Below are 19,143 nucleotides of genomic sequence, written 5' to 3'. Positions count from 1 at the left end.
TCTTGCTACTTTACAGCATATGAGGCCACAATGGTACATGGCTTTTGGCACAAGAAAAATGTGTTGAGAAAATAAAACATAGCAATAATTTCAAGGTAGTATACTCATTATTTTCCAAAAATTAGAAATTTAGGTATGAGGATAAAAGGTATCATCTATGTAATCTATTTTGTCACATAAAATATTTCATTGTCCCAATTTAAAGTAATGCTTGGTAAACCTATACAGTGGTGATAACCACTACTAAACGACTAAGGTTTGTAATGCAAACAGAAGGCAATAGTGTAAATCTGAGAGATAAAAGATCTTATCCTGAGAGCCTCATTGGCTATTTCTAATTAATATTTTGCTTAAATTGCCATCCATGTTCAGTTAAACCTAGCATTTTAAATAATTGCTATTTTGCAATTATTTTTAACATAATGTTGCTATACCCAGTCTCTTGGGTGCATGACTAATTTTCATTGTGAATGAAAGAAAGCAGCCAGCCTAATTCTTTTGAACTTACACTCTAATTGTCACCAAAATTAATTTGGAGCTGATATTTCTATTACGTCAAATAATGAAAAAATAATTCATTCATATATTTATTCTGTATGTATCTATTTGGTTTATATCTATTGATTGGAAAGTGTATATGCATCAAGGAACCAACATTCAAGTAGAAGAAATAAAGCATGAGTGAAAATAAGTTAAATATGCAGTAAAAACAAAGAGACGGAGATATTGTGTTGCAATGCAGAAGAGAGAGAAACCACTTCTAGTTAGATATTTTCCAAGAAGGTTTGGCCTTAAAATAGTTATGTTAATATATTGCGAATGTGAAATAAATCCATTTTCCCAAAAATATGTCTTGTCACTATTTGACGTAATAGAAATATGAAATGAAAATGTCTATTCAGATTTGATAGCAATCAGTCAAAATGTAAATACAACATCAGGCTAAGGCCTTATTTCATTCACATTGAAATGCAATCATTAAGAGATTAGGCACAGCAAAAATCATATAACACATGCCTGCAAAAAGGCAATGATTAAAAACACTAGATTTGACCAAATCTAGATAAAAATTAAACAATAAACATGTTGTTTAGCTGTAAGAAGGTAATGGAAGATAAGGTTGAAGAGGCACGTTGAGATTCTCTCTTAGGTGGCAATTATTCCCAAATAAATGGCACTTATTGCCATAACTAGACATTTTGTAGAAGAAACTGGAATCCAGTGAAGGTTTCTGTAAAGGAGTACAATCTGCTTCTTTAAGATCAGTCCGGCAGAATGTGGTTACCTACCTATGTTGGTAAAAATTAAATCTAGAGGCATAAAGAAACCATTAGAGGAAATGGAAAGGATGGAATGAATACAAGATTATCTGAGGAATTTAGTGTGAAACATAAGGTATTTGATAAATTATAAGCCACAAAAGAGTATTTTTTCAACAATTAGAAATGCTAAACTGCTGGTCTCATATGTGTCTCTTCTCTTTTCTGCAGCCCTAGAACCGAAAATAAAATGTCAACAAATTCAGCAAGCAGAGGAAGTTATAACCTCAATAAAGAGTTGAAAGGGAACAAAGCCCTACAATAACACCACAAATTTTATATTTCTTTAGATATATAAATTCAAATTTTGTTTATTAAGAGGGAGCATAGGAGTATCATTGGAGGAAAATGCAGAATCTAGGTAAAATACAAAGAGGAAATGAGAAAAGAAAAATTGATCAGGTTTTTCACAGTGAGTAAAAAGAAATAACAGTAAATTTCTAAGAAAGTTTATTTTGGACAATATGGGTCATCATCATTATCATATCATCATCAATTATAAACAAACTGACCAGAAAAATTTGCTTCTCCCAAAATTTTGGAAATACTCTATAACCTAAACATCTGTAGGTCACAATTTTTTTTCATTCTTTAACAAAAATAATCCAAAGATTTTTGTATCACTGTATTCAGGAATTTGATTACGAAATATTGTATTTATAGTTCCAAAAGACGTTATCTATATTCTTAGTTCCTAAACAGCCACACCATGACATTTTCATATTGTTTCTGGTCCAGTAGCAACCTGGAAATCAATTAAACAAAATTATTTCACTTACGTAACAACTCAGTGTATCAATGCCACGTAGGACTTTTACTAGCTGAAAAGATTTAGCCAGATATAGCATTAACTCTTCCTGTAACAGCTAGAATTGTGATACACATGATTATTCATATTTCACCTTAAGTTTAAGTATCAAATGAGTTATAGTCTTATCTTTGAAATATCTTCTTATAAATATAGTAAGATAACCAGCAGTTTTATGTGTGTGTGTATGTGTGTGTGTGTATGTACATCTGTATATACACACATAAAACTGCTGGTGGTCTATTATATCAAATAATAGATATATATAATAAAGTTTCATTCTATATGTGTATAGATATATATCTATCTATACGATATATATCATGTTATATACGATATAATATATAATATATATGATATGATATATGATATCGTATAGATATATATAATAAAATTTCATTTTAAGGTGCTGTTTGCAAGATTTCTCCGATACAAATTTGTTTATTACTTTTAATGGAAAAAGTAATGGAAAAAGCCACAATTACTTTTGCACCAACCATATATATGTATGTACTGAGAACATCTCTGTTGTATTACTGAGTTTACTACATAAAAAAATACAAAATATAGATGCTTAAGGAGGCTTTTAAAAAAACATGCTAATCATCCTTGTGGATGCTTTAAGACTACTTCCGTTTTTCTTCCGGTGATTTTTAAATATATTTTGAATATGCTATTATAAGTATCCTCTAATGGTATAAAACAATAAAAGTTTATGTTTCATCTATGTTATCATTAAATATAAACAAACTCAGAGGCCTCCAAATTATGCGGCCAATCACTGTTTATTCAGTGCTATAACATTAATAATCAGGGTATCAAAATTCATCTCTAAGTAGGAAACATTCTGAGACACAGAATATATAAAATAACACCACACTGATCACAAAATACTCAAATTTATTCAATTGTCAGCTAGTACATGTTAATAAAACACATTTATTTTAACATCAATTCACGAGAGCTTGTTCAAAACAAAACAATGTTCAAAAAACCCATTCATCTTAAGAAGGAAAGTAGAAAATGAAGGCAATAAAAATCCAGAGAAGAGATGCTACTGTGCCACTCAGCATTTTTCCATCAATAAGCAATTTGCTTTATATTACATTTCAGCTGTAACTATAGCAACAATACCATTAAGGAGAATCTCAGAACTTCAGGGCTACCTATTTATTTTTCTAAGGATCTTTTCCAAAGCATAATAGTAAGACCTGCAGCAGGTTGAAAGTTTGCTTTTAGACTTAAAATGGTAAGGAAATGGTGGTCACAAAACCTACATGAACATTCACATTTGTGTTGAAGAAATCTTCCAAACACTACCTTAAAATTAAATTTCATTAAAGATCAAGTGAAGTGATTAGGAAGCTTATATCATTTCCACCCATAGAAGTATGTAGTCAAAGACTGGGTAGGTCATGTCTCAAAATTCTGTAAAGAAATCCAAGCAATCAAGGAGATTGGTACTATAACATCGAGTTCCCTGCCCACTATGAACCTTTTGAGTCAACACAAATTTTACACTGGTTTTCATTTATCTATTTATTTGCTTATCTTTCAGGGTATAATTTAAAAAGAGAAATAATTACTCTAATAAACTGCTCAGAATTCACCTTTTTACTCATTGACAAATACACCAATTGGGGAGCAATGTTACCCGTAACTTGTCATTTTTATCAATGTTATTTACAATCTCGGCAATATGGTGTTCTATTCAACTCAAGATCCACGCATTCTTACAATTCAATGTGACATTCTGATAACTGGTTTTTTAAGTTATAAATTCATTCCCTTTATGACATCTATAAAAGGGAGAAGGATTGAATTCACAGTTGACACATTCTTTTTCCAGACTACACAATCAATTGTTCAGACTACAAGATCAGGACATTAGAAATCTATAATCATTCCCGAGACTGCAGTTTATAAGTATACATAATGATGTATTTGTGATACTTCTATGCTTACTCCGTCCCTTCAAGAAATAAATGAAATGTGTGTCAGGTCCTTTTATCATTATATTCTTTTACTGAGGCTGTGCAGCTTCGTTCATATTTTGTTTCTTTTAAAACCACTGACACCAGAATAATTCATGTTCAAAATACATAATTGAATGATTGAGGTTCTTCCTCATATATAGACATAAGATTATATCAAATTATATTAGAACATAAATACATATATGAATACAGTGTTGAGAAATAAAAATAGTCAACATAAAATACTAATTTCCAGTTGAATTGCTGAATTGAAGAATATAAATTAATAATACACCTAACAGAATACAGGTACTGTTAGAAACTTGTAGTAGAGTTATCATTCCTAGGTCTAAGTTGATTAGTGGTCATGTCCCTATCCATCTCTTATCTGCATGCTTATTTCTGCAAGACCTCACGCTTCCGTATAACAAATGAAGTTTCTTTGTTTCCCTCATTAGAAACTTGCATTCAGCAGAAGGCAGATTAAAAAAAAAAAAATTGCAATGTAGGTTTCTGTATAATGTAAAATACATTAACAGATATTTCCATAAATAGCAACATGCCAACTAAAATTATGTATATTACAACCAGATATTAAAACTGTGTTTAGAATATGATTTCATACTCTTGATTGATACTCTTTTTGTGTTAATTTTGACTAAACCAGAACAATGATTCTGGTTGCTTTCTCATCATAATTCATATATTTTTTTCTGAAACTAACAATCTCTGAATTTTCGATGTTTTCAATACTATTACATAAATAACACATAAATGAAAACTTGCTCTAATTTAAATACCTGTGAATTATTACATTAACACAATTTTAACAGATCTGAAGAAAATCATATGCTTAGTTTTCTTTTACAAGATATATATGGCTGGGTGCAGTGGCTCACATCTGTAATCATAGCACTTTGGGAGACCGAGGTGGGTAGATCTCTTGAGGTCAGGAGTTCGAGACCAGCCTGGCCAACATGGTGAAACCCCATTTCTACTAAAAGTACAAAATTAGCCAGGTGCAGTGATGGGCACCTGTAATCTCAGCTACTTAGGAGGTTGAGGCAGGAGAATCATTTGAACCCAGGAGTTGGAGGTGGCAGTGAGTTGAGATCACGCCACTGTGTGATTCTCAACCAAGTAGTCTACTTGATCTGAGTTTAATCAGAGTTATTAGATTAACTGATCATCTACCAGTGTGTGTACGAAGGACAACTCCAAAGGCACAGCTGATTTCTCACTGGTAACCAATGATGCACTAAACTTACGGGTAATCATACAACTTAATGCACTGGTTTTAGCTAACTTTAGCAAAAATATAAGACTTAGAAGAAAGGCTTATCTATGGGTTGATAGCATTATTTTGTGATTAATTTTTCTAGTGTACTAAGTTTTAGGCTGATAGCTATTTATGTATTCTAAGTGTGGTATAAAAATCATCAATAGTTTTAAAAATATATCATTTATGTTGTATGTGTGTCAAGTTAATTTTTAAAATGTAATCAGTTCTCATCCCTCTGCTCTTATAGAGGTATATTTTTGGTATATCTTTTATTTTTTATTTTTTTTTTAGAGACAGAGTCTTGCTCTGTTGCCCAGGCTGGAGTGCAGTGGTGCAATCTTGGCTCATTGCAAGCTCCACCTCATGGGTTCACGCCATTCTCTTGCCTCAGCCTCTGGAGTAGCTGGGACTATAGGTGCCCGCCACTACACCCGGCTAATTTTTGTATTTTTAGTAGAGGCGGGGTTTCACTGTATTAGCCAAAATGGTCTCAATCTCCTGACCTCGTGATCTGGCTGCCTCGGCGTCCCAAAGTGCTGAGATTACAGGCGTGAGCCACTGCACCCAGTGGGTATATCTTTATTATAAGATCTGTATATTGATTTTGCATGTGTGAATAATTACATCAAAGCAAAAAAACTTAGACTTAAGTCTAAGTCACTAGTCAGCACTACAAGCAATGAAAAATTGAATTTTAAAACAAAATTTATTTAAAAGATCTAAAGCACTTCATCATAGGGAAATTTTATGTTTGTTAAGATTACAAAGAAATACGCATTTGGAAGACAGATCATTTAAAACACACTGCAGCCAAATGAAATTTGTAGAACATGTTACAAGATAAAAATCAATCCCCTCACTTATAAATTTAAGCCTCATTGTGGATATAATATTTAAAGACAGAATAATTTCACAGACTAGGGAGTCTGAAATGCATAGAGGGTGGGTCGCACTAGACTGTCTGGATAATGCGGAATGGATACAGGTGGTGGGAGAGATTGGTTAGGTGTTAAGCCCTCCTGTGATGTGGTAGAACACAGTGCAGTACTGGAAGCTCTTCTTGCAGGGAAGAATCAGTATATCGATTCTGCAAGGTGTAAACATTGTCTAGGTTGAACTATGTTTCCCAGAATCATTTGCCCTAAATGTTTCCCATTATGGTGTAGAATATTGTTTGGCTCTGTGTCCGCACCAAATCTCATCGTAAAATGTAATCCCCACGTGTGGAGGGAGGGACTTGGTGGGAAGTGATTAGATTATGGGGGCAGTTTCCCCCATGCTGTTCTAGTGATAATGAGGAAGTTCTCATGAGACCTGATAGTTTAAAAGTGGCAGTTTCCCCTGCACTTTCTCTCTCCTGCCACCTTGTGAAGAAGGTACTAAATTCTCCTTTGCCTTCTGCCATGACTGTAAGTTTCCTGAGGCATTCCCAGGCATACGGAACTGCGAGTCAATTAAACTTCTTTGCTTTATAAATTACACAGCCTCAGGCAGTTCTTCATAGCAGTGTGAAACTGTCTAATACATTTTATCACAGGAAATATTTTGTATGGGATTTGGAAGGTAGTAGAAGCAAAGCAGTAGCCATACTGTGTTTTGTATACCCAGAGAATCTGAGCAGGGTCACCAGGTGCTGTTAAAGGTTACCCATGTTGTCAATGATTGTTTGGCTTGGGATAGGAAGCAGGAATGCAGCTAATCTATTTTCCTCTAGATTCTCCTTCAGCTTGTCCATAGGCATTTAGCTTGGAGTTCAGTGAGAAGGGACAGGCATTCTGACCTGTCCTCATGAGTTCCAGCTTGTCCATCCTCTCCCCTACTTTAAATTCTTCTTTCCTTCCTCTGCCTGTCCTTCAGACTTTAGCTCCGGCAATCTTCAGCAATCACTTAACCAGCTTTCACAACTGTGTATGAACAAATCTCTATACCAAATCTCTTATTATATATATTTTAAACTTCCTAATCATTCTGCTTTTCTGATTAAAATCTAAGTGATACAGTCAGGCTGAGTCAACTTGTTATTCAAGGGATGATAATTTTTTACCATTTTATCCATGATGGTTGGTGTGTGTGCAAAGTAATTCTAACAAACTATTTTGGATATTAACTTGCATGGCCAAGAAAGTGCATTTTACTGGAATTCAAGAGAAATAAGAACTGTTTCAGTCAGTGTAACATGCATAAATAGTCACTTCAAAGGTTTAGTTTTTTTAAAAAAAATATGGTGAGCTATTTCAGTCATCAACATAATTTGTGACACATCAGGTGACTGGTATGTTAATTAGCCTGATTTGATCATTCCACAATGTTCACATCTATTGAAACATCATATTGTACCACATAAACATATACAATTATAATTGTTTATTTTTTCTTTTTCAAACATTTTTATCATTTTTATAGAGATAGGATCTCGCTATGTTGCCTGGTCTCAAACTTTTGGGCTCAAGCCATCTTCCTGCATTCGCCTCCCAAAGTTCTGGGATTACAGATATGAGCCACCACACTTGGACTAAAATTATTATTTGTAAATTAGATATAAAATAAAAATTCAAAAAAAGTTTTAAAGGAAGTAAATATCAACTCACCCAGTATTCACTTAAGAAACAGAACAGTGCCAATATTATCTAATACATTGGTTTGATATAACCAGGTCCTGTTTTCAATAACATCCTATTATATATCCTCCAAGAATAACCACTATTTTAATTTTGTTTTGTTAGATCTTTGTTCCTTGATATGGTTTTAATAGTATACACTTCTTTATATTATTTACTTTTGTATATTTCTGAACAATATATGAATAGTTCTGTGCTTTTTTTTTTTCTTTTTGTGTTTTTTCAGTAAACATTGCCTGGGTACAAAATTCATCCTTTTTTTTTTTTTTTTTTTTTTGTTTGGAGATGGAGTTTTGCTCTTGTTGCCCAGGCTGGGGTGCAATGGTGCGACCTCGACTCATGCAACCTCCACCACCCAGGTTCAAGCGATTCTCCTGCCTCAGCCTCCTGAGTAGTTGGAATTACAGGTGCCCACCACCACACCCAGCTAATTTTTTGTATTTTCAGTAGAGTCGGGGTTTCACTATGTTGGCCAGGCTGGTCTCAAGTTCCTGAACTCAGGTGATCTGCCCCCCCTTGGCCTCTCAAAGTGTTGGGATTACAGGCATGAGCCACAACACCTGGCCCAAAATTCATCTATTAAACAACTGTGGGGCACAAAGAATAACTTTAAAATGAACACCCATGAGCCATTGATCCAATTAAAGAAATGAAATATGATCATTACATTCCTTTATATCCTCCTTTGAGTTAACTACTGTCCTAAGTATTATGTTTGTCATTATGACACTAGGGAGATTACTTTTGGCCTATGTGTTTGGATACCTTACTCTTTTGTTTCCCTGTGATTTTGGAGTCAGAGTTGCAGAGTATCATTTTTCATATATATCTTTTAAAATCAAAGTATTTCCTAAAGTTTTAGTACCATTTGCAAATATTGCTAATAATAGATAAACATAATTAAACATAATTATATAAGACCATAGCTAGAAATAGGTATTATGAGAAATGAGAGTTCATGACTCACCTGTCTTTTTTTAATATTAGAGAGATACCCCAAAAACCTCTCTATGAAACTCAGGTTATGAGCCACCAATGTATACTCTCTTCACCAGGAAAGTTTTAAATTTAAAAAAAATGTAGTAAAGATCCTACAATCTGGGCAATTACAGATTGCTCAATTAACATGAGGCTAAGTGTTAAAAAAGGGAATATGATTATTAAATATTCAAACAGGAAGATACAATTGATAAAAATTTGGATAGTCCATTTTAAAAAATTCTCCTGTTCTGTTTGACATCCAATGGGTGATCAGTATTAAGAAATCTTTGTGAGACTTTGAAGTTGTTTAAATCCATTTATAAGATAATTATTACACAATTTCTATGATATTCCTATTGTTCTAAGTGCTATATATAATTTTTGCTCTTAGAAGAATCAAAATAATTATATAGGAACTAGCAAAAATACAATGAATATATATTCATATGTATTATATGCATGAATATACAACATATACATACATATTCATGTCTACATCCTCATTTAGTCAAATAATGCAATTAAGGTAAGAATGATCAAATCAGAATCAGCAATAGAGCAACTAATTGTTTGAAGTCACTAGGGAAACCTTAATAAAGTGAAATTTATTATGAGCTGTGGCAGACCAGCTGGATTTGGAAAGCAAAGAAAAATGAACCAAAGCTCCAGGAACAAGAAACACACACACACACACACAAACACACACACACACACACCCCACAAAATGAGTATCTTTCTTGGTCTAGGATAATAGAAACAAGTAAAAAGCTAGGTGGAGAATGAAAACAACGTATAATTCAAATGCAGAAGATAAATATCAGTTATAGAATTTAGGCTGAAGTTGTCAGGGATAGAAAAAAGTCCAATTTTAAGTCAATATTTAAGAAGGACTTAGCTCTTCAGTTAAGGCATGATTGTTGGCATCTGTTTTAAAGCTAGTCATTTATAGAAGTTATTCCTTTTCCTGTAACTGTTTATAGACTTCAGAATCCTAAGTCTCATATATTGAGGCTGAAATTGATTTGTGTTTCTTCAAAGACATATAAATAAATAATCTAGAAGTACTGCCTGTTCATGGTAAAAATTTGAAAAATTTGAAACTATCATGGAAAATTATATTGAATTTTCTAATGTCATTAAATTTGAAAACATGATTTTTATTGATGACATATTAACCAACCAGATGGATGCATTTTATTTAATGATTCTTCAGTTAGAAGAATATTGTAAATACAGCTATACAAACATACATCAACATGTAAATTCAGAGCAGCAGTAAGAGATTTAAAGTAGTTTTTTGATGCATAAATAAAATATTTCATATTTGCTTTGCTACCTGGTACCTAACAGTATGCCAAAAATATGTATTATACATTCTAAACATTCAGAATCCAATCTTTTGCTCGGCATATTTGCAGGCATTTTGTTTCTATCAGCAAACTGGTAGATACAGCCATATAAGGCTGAAGACTCATGGCCATTGAAGGAATCTGAGAAAATAGAGATATTTTAAATAGATTTAACTTTCACATGTGTTGTTTGTCTCCAGTCTTAGCCAGTAAGGATAGGAAGTAGTGACTTGGAACTGAGAAAGGGAAACTGGATAATATGGAAAGTCACGCTGGCAAAAATACTGCATGTTAGGCAGCAAATACGTTACCATTAGTAATTCTAAAACCACAGTATAGTTTAATGGACACATAACAACCAAAAGTGAATACTAGTTCTCATAAACCCAACTTTGAATAAAGGGACTAAGTTCAATTAATTTCTTTAAATGCTAAAGAACAAGAGATATTTACTGATGGATCCTAACAACCAGGTCCCAAGCCTCACATCCTTACAACTATCATTCTCTAGAAAGATCACTGGGACTAACCCTAGAACACAGTCCATTCTGTTTGCCTCAGTCACCTCAAGATACCTGAGACATCCCAATCAACCCTCATTACCTAGACTCTCCCTCTCCCCACATCCTCACACCTGCTCAGTGTTTCCTGAAAAGTGAGGATGTGAGGCCTGGAATGAGTCAGGGGAGAAGAGGTGGAGCTGAGAGAGAGAAAGAGGAAAGTCTTGACAGAAACATGTGGAATGCTTTATTTTCACACCTGTTCATATTGCTGTCAGCACCATTGCAGGAGTGGTGTCACCGGGAATACGTGGTGCTCTGAAGCTCCTGGAACATATGAGATAAAATTGCTCCATGGGGGAAGTCAGCTGGAGTCTCACTGCCTGAAATGTTCAGCTGAGTCAAATAAAGATTTTTGAGTTAGAAAGTGGCATGATTGAGCCTGTCATCTTGGAAAGAATATGATAAAGAAATGTACCCTAAAGAAAATTGACAATGCTTTCCAAGCCTTTCATTATGCTCAGTGGGCTTGGCTGAAAAATAGAATTTAAAATAGAATTCCCATTTTTAACACATAGCTGGTTTCCATTTAGCATGGAACTTCCTCCCTAGGCTACTTGCATTTGAAGAGGACAAGTTTATCCTGAAGGAATGACAGATGCACTGTGGAGGTTACAAGCTTGTATAGATGTGACTATGGCAGCAGCAGAACTGAATGAGGGAACTGACATTGCCAAGAAAAAAATGTCCTAATTTATAGAGAACACGGTGATTTACAAATAGAGGAGGAACAGGTTCGGCGGGGAAGGCTAGAATATGTTGAGCATCAGGACCCTGTAGATATGCTTATCTTATTGAATCCTCACAACAATCCCAGGAGCTTCTATAATTATGTTCATTACACAGATGAAGAAATTCAAACATAGAAAATAAAAAGTAATATTCTGCTCAATAGCCAAAGCTAGTAAGCAGATCTCAGAGATGAGTATATAGTTAAAGACCTATGTAACAAAACTGCATGTTTTGCACATGTACCCAAGAACTTAAAGTATAATAAAAAATAATATTTCTCCACTGAATCATAATAAATAATTGTGTTAAAAAAGAGTATATGCAACAGATAACTTCATTATGAACATACTTCATAAACTATAGGGTACTATTCTGGGGGTAGGAGGGACATATAATAATAAATTCACCTGACCATAAAAAAAAAAGATTCATATCTTAAAGAATACAGAGGGTACTTAGGCCAGAGTTAGAGGTAGAATTACCCAGAGATTATATGCAAAAGAAGAGAACAGCAGGCAGATCTTGAAGAGTAGCTTCATTCAATAAGAGATCAGCAAAGCATATTAAACAGGATCATTCAAAAAGTGTAAGGAAAACCAGTAGTTTTTAGTAAATTTGAGTGAAGAAAGATCAGAATTTCAAGAAAGTGACAGGCAATATCACCAAATATAGTAATGAGACTAAGTGACATATGTCAAAAAGGTTGGCAGATGTCTATTTCTATAATGGAACTGAGTACTCTAAATATGAATATTTCTTTCTTAATCCTTCATTTTGTTTCTGTCACCTTTGCAATAATTGTTTCGATTTTTCTCAGGTAGTCTGCACAATTGGCTGTAACAATTGTTTTACTTGTAATTTAGGTACGTGCCTATACTTAAAAAAAGGAGTTATGATGGATATTACGTTGCTTCATCTTTACGTAATAAGAATAAGCATCTAAGCACGTAAATGAAAAGAAGGCCTAGAATTAAACTCAAGCTTCATGTTAGAATATTGCCTTGAAAAGCACTGGATTCTGAAGTAGAAGTTTATTTGTAGGTGTCATTTTTTTTCCTAATAGAATATTAAATAGTCAGACCATATGGACTAGTTATTGTAGAATGTGGCTTAATACTTATACCTATCTTTCTTCTCCGGTTTTTAAAATGGAAACATTGACTGAAAGTAAGGAAGCCATGAGAATGTTCTGTATGCTCTGTATGTTAATGCATATGTAGAAACTACTGCAGGAATCTTTATTCCTGAAGAAGCTACTGAAATATCACACTGTATAATTCATTCAATTAATTTGTTATTCCACATATTTTCACCAGATACTGTATTGGGTTACGTTAATAGAGATTAGAAGCATGGTTGCTTATCACAGCAACCCCAAGGCCTAGCAGAGAAAAAGAAAATATGAATTGTCTCACTATATTTATAATAAAAGTTAGCAGAAAATGCTCTGCAAACTCAATGAAGATCCAACTCATATAGAGTGGGGGATGAGACTCAGGGAAGGCTTTTCAGAAGAAGTAACAACTGAGTTGATCCAGGAAGAATTAGTGCTGACCAGTCAAAGCAGAGCATGCTTAACTGAAGGCAAGTTTGACAGGGTATTTATTATAATATAACCACAGGAAAATGTGCACAGAGGAGGGTCATGACTGAAACATCAGAGAAGGCTCAGTAAGTGAGCCTTTGCTCTCCCTCATCTCCTAGAATAGTCTCTTTATTTTGTGATTCAAGATAAAAAACAGATCTTTAGATATTAAAACTTTATTCATTTTTTTATTAAAAAGCAAACACAAATTTTACATTTAGATTTAAATGTCAAATATAAATGTATATTGAATAATTATTAAGGTAGACTGGCTATTTAGCATTAAGACATGCATTACTTTTATGGTAAAATTAATATTGCCTAATATATGAGTAACATTTTGGTCATAATTTAATATAATTTGATATTACTGATATTCTGGTACAATCTATGAAATTCAGAATATTTACTGTCTGCATTGTCACAGGGTTAGGATTTACAATTAATCTTTATGCTCCCATAGTGAGGTGCTCAGATATAAAATGTTAATGAAATAACAGAATTTTAAATGTAATTTTATTTTACATAAAGTTTTTATCTATATTTTAATTTTCTCACCTGTGATTGGGAAAATTAAATTAACATCTACTCTAATACACTGATGTATTATGAAAAATAATGAGGTAAAAGTTACCTGGTAAACTGTAAAGCAGTCTATAAATTTAAGATATTTTAAAATTGCTTTTATTTATATTTTTAAAACATGATCTTAAGTGGGTTTACAATTACTCTTTATTCACATGGAGTACAAAAAATTGCCTTTTAGAAATATATAATTTATTAATCAAAATATCATTTTATATTCATTTTGTATTGTTAAGTTTTAAGGCAATCAATCCTAAAACTACTTTTTAATTTTTTTGGTTTAACCTATACTTATAATTAGCACTCTATCCAGTTTTGCAAAACTATCTTTCTACAACAATTAACCAATGTGTAGAGTTTTAAAAAATATATATGTTCCCTCTGGCTTTATTTAATAAAATATACTTCATAGTAAACAATATTATAGCTAATGTTTAATTTATTAAAATTCTTATTGTACATTCTATTTACTTTGTTAAGAATTAGAAATTTGGGAAAAGGAATGTTATATATGTTTTTCTATTATTATTATACTTTAAGTTTTAGGGTACATGTGCACAATGTGCAGGTTTGTTACATATGTATCCATGTGCCATGTTGAATATATATAAATGGCCTTAGCAAAAATATTACAGATCTAGCTAAAATTATATTTTATAATTAGCCAAAATGGTAAGTTTTTACATTTATTTATATTTATATATGTATATATTATATAGTTATTTAAAACATGAGTTTATAAAATGTATCATCACGTTAGCAGGTGGGAACAAAGTCTTGGACAAGACAGAAAAATGAAAGAAGAAAACAGTATTTCTAAGGACATAATCAATGCTTATTTCAAAAGAATCATTTTTTCCAAATGTATTTGAGTTATATGTTCTTTTACATTCTGTGTGAAAGTCAGGATAATCTCACTGCAGCAATTCTAAGAACAAGTGAAGATGTTATCATCCTAGACTGAATAGAGCTACCTTAAATCATGAATATATTCTGGCAGTTAGTAGCAAAATAAATTAGAAAAACTGACACCTTGAGAAAGAGCTGAATTCAGCTTCATTTGACATTCTGTTGGGACTTAACTATATTAAAGAAAATGTTGTTAGATTCAAATCCTAGCTAGGAGAAAAAAATGTTGCTTTTTAGAATAATTTTTCATCTATAATCATAATATCTAACTATCGTTATAACAAATACAGACAATTTAGTTATGTGAAAAAATTAATCTCAATACTTACACTAATGAAGTCATTTCAAAGGTTGACTCTTATTGTGAAAAATTTTCTTTCACTTTCCAAGAGTTACTTACTTTTATGGTACCCTTCTCAAATATTAAGATTCCAGGGAACATACTTGTTTTAATTATTCAATCATTACCTCTCATTGACAATTATTATTTTGAATTATTGCAAAACAGACTTTAATTCTCTTATGGTATTGTCAAAACTGTCTATTCACCTTAGTTTATTTCAAATGTGGTATCTGTGTGTGTGTGTTACGGAAGGCAGAGATTCATTTTAAAAGGGGGAAAAATAAGCACTGCGGTCAAGGGCCTAAGAATAGACATCTTGAGCATAACTCCAGAGACACTGTCATTATTGTAACAAACTTGAGGAACAAAAGCGCATCATTCACCACGTGACAAGCTTCAGTACTATGACCTTAAACTTGCCTGTTTTGTTATTTTGTTTATTTGTTTTTCACAGCTTTCTGCTAAATCCTTTGCTTACTTAGCTAACATTTAGGCCTATTTTTCTCTTAATTTGGGTGTAATATAACACAGTTATTTGTCTATCCCTGGGAAAACTTGTCTTTTATTAAGGCCTATGCCTGCTTCTTGCTACTTCTAAAGTTGAGCTAGGAACCTAGTTATTTGAATGAATATTATTTTAAATGATAACACTGATTATATTTTGATTTGAAAACTATCCTTGAGTAGGCAATGTATGTCAAATTAGAAATATTCTTAGAGTACTGCATAAAATCAAGAACGAAACTTAAAATAGTTTCTACTGATAAAATTGAAATAATATTACAATTACTATTTCCATTTTATCCCCCAATCATTCCTAAACTGGAATTTTTTCTTATAATAACTGACTGAAACTAGTTAGCCAAACTAATGTTGGTATGAAACTAGAAATAGATCCTCAGGGAGAGCACCTACTGACCTGATACATGGCCATGTTTCTGAAAATGTCCTCAATAAAGGCTGATGGTATAGTGCCAAAGCTCAATCCATGAAAAGCAATTATAATGGCACAGAGGTAGGGCAGACAAGATAATAGTATATAGGCTCTCCAATGTTCTGTTTTAGTCACAGAGTACATTTAAGAGGATCAAAACAATGAATGGACTGAACATCCTTCAAGCAAACTGCCTGGTATTTATTTTGGCCAAGCTTTAGAAAAATTTGACCTGAGGCTGATTCAGGAATATTCTGTGACAGGCACCTGGAGTGCAGTTATTCCATGCAGCCAATTAATTGGAGAGCCATATGTTTTAATATTTAGCCAAAGTGGGGTTAGGACTGATATTTTTTATATTATCTTATGAATGCTGATTAGCTGAACAAGGGCATATGCTGAATAGACAAGGCTGTGTCGTTTTCTACTTGCTTTCTGTGATGTCTACTACGATTCATAAAGCATTTTAAGTAAATAATGAGTCAAAATTCGCAATGCATGTGGCATTAAATTGGCATGAATCCAAAGCTGCACATATTCCTAAGGAGTAAAAATATTATAGATCAAATAGGAAAAATAAAATACAAATGTCTTTTGTTTTAAGAATGTGTAAGGGTAGAAAGTCGAGACTTTTTACTTATTAAAAATATCTCACAGTATGTCCACAACATGTAATTAGAAATCACTCTGCATTTCAACCAGGTAATTAAAATTAGAGATAATATTATTGTCTAGTCTCATGCATACTTTTTACATTTTCGTAAATCTGAATAAATCTATTAATTTTAGAAACAAATATTCATTTTAGTGTTAACTTTAAAAGAGAAAATATATCCAATAAATGTTAAATCAAATTTTTTCTTATTTCTCACATACCTTTTTATATCATGATTACTAATACCTTATAATTTAGGGCAAATCATTTGATGAGATTAAATTTTTCTTATAGTTACTTAGAAAGTCATGAATGAGGTTATGACTACATTCAAGAAGGATGAATGAGAAAAAACGTAAGAATTCTCCAATAATTACAAAAGGATCATTGGAAACATAAAATAGATTATAGGTTGCTTTTGTTTTTAAACCTGTTTTAGTAAGTTATGATCATTATATGCATATTTTTGCAGATGGCCTCATTCATACATGATTTGTAACAGCTTTCTTCCCAAACAGATTTTTTAAATATGCACCAAAACAAATTAGAAATATGTTCTCTTTTAATGAACAAAATAGGATTTTTTTGTAAGTCCAAATACGCTTGCTCTAAAATAGAAAACCAATTTGTATTCCTTAGAGACTGAACTATATTTGAGTATTAAGGGGGTTCACTGACACCTAGAAGAGGGATTCTCTTAACTTTTATATTTAAATTATTCATTTAAAATAACTTCATTTTTATATTTACCTCTTTTTCACTTTGTATTATTAGTATTAAGAGCAGATGTAATTCTGGCATTGTTCATTTATACAGATGCACAAGATGCTGAATAAATTCATTCAAAGGAGTTAAATATAAACATTTTACAAATAAAATTTAAAGCACATTTAATTAAAAGTTGAGTTTATGTCTAAAATGGGGATAGACTGATGAAGGAAATTCATAATTTTCAAATTCAAAATGAATAATTCTTTACAAACACAGAATTTAGGGAATGATATGGGATATTATATCAAATTATTGCAATATAATTATTGATGACCCAGGAATTTTATTACATCTAGAAATGAGTCTCATTCCATTAAATGAGCCTGTGATATTTCATAGAGGCAAATGAAAATTTGCAAGGACAGAGCAAGACTTTAATAGTAAAATAATCATTCTTACAATCTCTATTAAACAGATATCTTTCAAACCAAAACAGGCAAACTATTATAAAGGGAAGCATATGCCATTTCTTCAGATTAAACATATTTTACACCTAAATGAATCATGGTAGATGGTAGAAACATATAATGCATGTAATTTGTGTACCTGTTTAAACTATCAATTTCAACAGATGGAAATCTGAGGATACCAACATTTGAGCTGGATTTTACAAATAACATTATGTCAAAGTAGTTAATACTGTGACATAGATATGACATAAAATAAAATCTTCATATTTATTGATTCTAGTTACTTGATTTTTAGAAAAAAATCCTCTCAGTTTCTAAAATGGAGACAAGAGACTTATCACATGAGTTCTGGGAGACTTAAGTAAAGTAATGCATACATAATGTTTACCAAAACAATTGTCAATAGTATGTCAGATAGAAATGGGGTAGTACTGTGTGCATGCAGAAGAAATAAACAAATAATTTAGGGTTGATCTATTTGCTTTATATTATAAAGTCTATTGTATGCCAAGAATAAGTATGTGAAGATATAATTGCACTTATTGAACAGAACTCTGGATAATCTGGTAATACCTTGGCATCAGGCAGTAGACTCCTAAAGTGCAATTTTAAATAGTACTAAGTTATGTAGCCAAACATACAGATAAAACTAGATCTAAAAACAGGCTTCATAATACACTAGAATTTCAGAGAAAAAAATCCTAATTCAAAGAACTTTGCATAAATATGTTTTGCATTAAGTAAATTTATCAGTTCCAACCAACAATCCGTATAGGTTTATGCTTAAATATGAAATTAAAAGTAGAAAATATTAACTATCTTATTTTCCCCATGTTCTTAGTTCTTCCCCATTTACAAATATAATTGTTCTTAGTTAACACAGAACAAGAGTGAAAGGGGGAAAAATAAGTAAAATTAAGGTAAAATCAATCATATCTTACATGCTAATGGTAGCTAACACTGTGAACAGTGTTTAAAAACATGGAGACAGCATATTATCAAACACCTAAGTTAAACTGATTAGATTATTATAACTAAACAAAATGAATGAGTATGGATATACTATTTACATACTTTTTTCTATACTATTAAATAGTTTATGTAAAATTTAGGTTATTTTGATCTCTTAATCTAGTGATCCTCCCACCTCAGCTTCTGAAGTAGATGGGACTACAGGCATTTACCATCATGACCAGCTAATTTATCGTTCTTTTTTAAAAAATTTTAGCAGAGATGAGGGCTCACTGTATTGTCCAGACTGTTCTTAAACTCCTGACTCAAGCCATCCTTTCACCTTGGCCTCCCACGGTGCTTACAGGTGTGAGA

General features: G+C 32.2%; 1 protein-coding gene across 7 annotated transcripts in view; it reads right to left on the bottom strand.

Moving 5' to 3' along the window:
• The window catches only part of PCLO (piccolo presynaptic cytomatrix protein), a 404,883-nt gene that overhangs the window by 210,954 nt on the left and 174,786 nt on the right, over positions 1–19,143 (bottom strand). The gene's annotated exons all lie outside the window — the stretch shown is intronic.

This window comes from Symphalangus syndactylus, chromosome 6 (genome assembly GCF_028878055.3).
Source record: "Symphalangus syndactylus isolate Jambi chromosome 6, NHGRI_mSymSyn1-v2.1_pri, whole genome shotgun sequence".
NCBI lineage: Eukaryota > Metazoa > Chordata > Mammalia > Primates > Hylobatidae > Symphalangus > Symphalangus syndactylus.
This window is presented reverse-complemented; position numbering and strand designations above follow the sequence as displayed.